The sequence below is a fragment of the Ovis canadensis genome, chromosome 2 (genome assembly GCF_042477335.2).
Source record: "Ovis canadensis isolate MfBH-ARS-UI-01 breed Bighorn chromosome 2, ARS-UI_OviCan_v2, whole genome shotgun sequence".
Taxonomy (NCBI): Eukaryota; Metazoa; Chordata; class Mammalia; order Artiodactyla; family Bovidae; genus Ovis; species Ovis canadensis.
Window position 1 is genome coordinate 193330755 of NC_091246.1, and position 2257 is coordinate 193333011.

The 2257-nt window shown below is 43.7% G+C and overlaps 1 pseudogene; it reads right to left on the bottom strand.

Moving 5' to 3' along the window:
* Positions 1–1775: 1775 nt before the first annotated feature.
* LOC138434701 (non-histone chromosomal protein HMG-17 pseudogene) lies at positions 1776–2056 on the bottom strand (annotated as a pseudogene).
* Positions 2057–2257: the final 201 nt, after the last annotated feature.

The following is a 2257-nucleotide window of genomic DNA, read 5'->3' on the forward strand; positions in this document are numbered from 1 at the left end:
ATTGACTATGCTAAAGCCTTTGACTGTGTGAAACACAACAAACTGTGGGAGATTCTTAAAGAGATGGGAATACCAGACCACCTCCCTGGTGGCTAAGATGGTAAAGCATCTGTCTACAATGCGGGAGACCTGGGTTCGATCCCTGGGTCAGGAAGATCACTGGAGAAGGAAATGGCAATCCACTCCAGTACTATTGCCTGGAAAAGCCATGGACAGAGGAGCCTGGTAGGCTACAGTCCACGGGGTCGCAAAGGGTCGGACACGACTGAGCGACGTTCCTTCCTTCCTTCCTTCCTTCCCTGCCTCCTGAAAAACCTGTATGCAGGTCAAGAAGCAACAGTTAGAACTGGACATGGAACAACAGATTGGTTCAAAATTGGGAAATGAATACATCAAGGTTGTATATTGACATCCTGCTTATTTAACTTCTATGCAGAGTATATCATGCAAAATGCAGGAGTGGATGAAGCACAGGCTGGAATCAAGATTGCAGGGAGAAATATCAATAATCTCAGTTATGCAGATGACACCACCCTTATGGCAGAAAGTGAAGAGGAACCAGAGGCTCTTGATAAAGGTGAAAGAGAAGAGTGAAAAGCTGGCCTAAAACTCAACCTAAACATTCAAAAAATGAAGATCATGGCATCTTGCCCCATCACTTCATGGCAAATAGATGGGGAAACAATGGAAATTGTGACAGATTTAATTTTCTTGGGCTCCAAAATCACTGTGGATGGTGATTGCAGTCATGAAATTAAAAGTTTTTCCTTTGAGGAAAAACTATCACAAATCTGGACAGTGTATTAAAAAGCAGACATTGCTTTGCCAGCTAAAGTCCATATAGTCAAGGCTATGGCTTTTCCAGTAGTCAGGTATGTATATAAGAGCTGGGCCATAAAGAAGGCTGAGCACTGAAGAATCGATGCTTTTGAACTGTGGTGTTGGAGAAGACTGTTTTTTCTTTTCCAAACTGTATCCAGCTTTATTAACGATACTTTTCAGAAACAATCATGGTATTTCAGGCAGGACATGGGCAGACAGTCATTAACACTATACAACTCTCAAACTCCCCTTTTCAATGGACTACCAAAATCAGAAAGCCACTATAAAACCCAATGAAATCTTCATGTGATGCTCTGAACAGGGAAAGTTTAGAGTGAGGGTTGACATTTCACATTTAGTGTGTTGTTTAACAACTTTTCACAAGCCGACCCTGACTTTCAAGAAATGGAAATGAAAATGGCAGAAGTATCACTCTGAGGAGCCACAGTCTAAAAAAAGGAACCACTGCTCTTTTGAAGGACGCCATCTCAATGGTGACACTAGAAAGTCCAGACTGCCTGACATACTGGTCATCAATTTTGGGGGGGCACAGGGTTCAGGTTCCAACAGGTCTCTGGGTTTAGGGGAGTCAAGTCTGTGCTGAGGTGGAGAGGGAGAAGAGGACATAGAAACTAAATTTTAGTTTTTCCACTCCACAAGGCGTTTGTGCCAAGGTGGCTAATGTGTGTCAACATCAAGGAATCCTTCCTTCCTGGGAACCAAGAGGAAGTCTTTCAAAACTAGATGGGAAAGGTATTTTTCCCCCACATCAATTCAGCTTCGGAGACATTCTGTTAGTGATGTGCCCTTCCCCCAAAAAACAACAATGAAGTGTTCTGTGTGTTAACAACATAGCTTAAAAAAAAAAAAGTGAAACAAAATTCTGCATTTTTATAAAACTTGATAAAAAATAGTATTTCAAACTGTACAGTCACGAGAAGTACACAGTTATCAAAAATGCATACACTTCACTTGACATCTCCAGCACCTTCAGCTTTCTGTGTCTGGTCTGTTTTGGCATATCCATTTTCTGCAGGGTTATTCCCATCCTTGCCAGCATCCGCTTTCCCCTTTTTCCCTTTGGGTACCTTCTCTCCCTTCTTTGCAGGGGCCTTTTTAGGCTTGGGCTCTGGCTTTGGAGGAGCAGGTTTAGCAGATGACTTTGCAAATCTTCTCTGTGGTTCGTCCTTCACCTTGGCTTTGTCTATTCCCCTTCAGCCTTTCTCCTAGGCATGGTGGCTGCGGTGGCGGGACGTAGGCGCTAGACACAGATGCAGTGGCGTGCAGGCTTTAAGTTGACCCAGGGGTTGCCCTCGCCTCTTCTTCACACTGCTCCTGGAGAAGACTTTTGAGAGTCCCTTGGACTGCAAGGAGATCCAACCAGTCCATCCTAAAGGAAATGAACCTTGAATGTTCAGTGGAAAGACTGATGCTG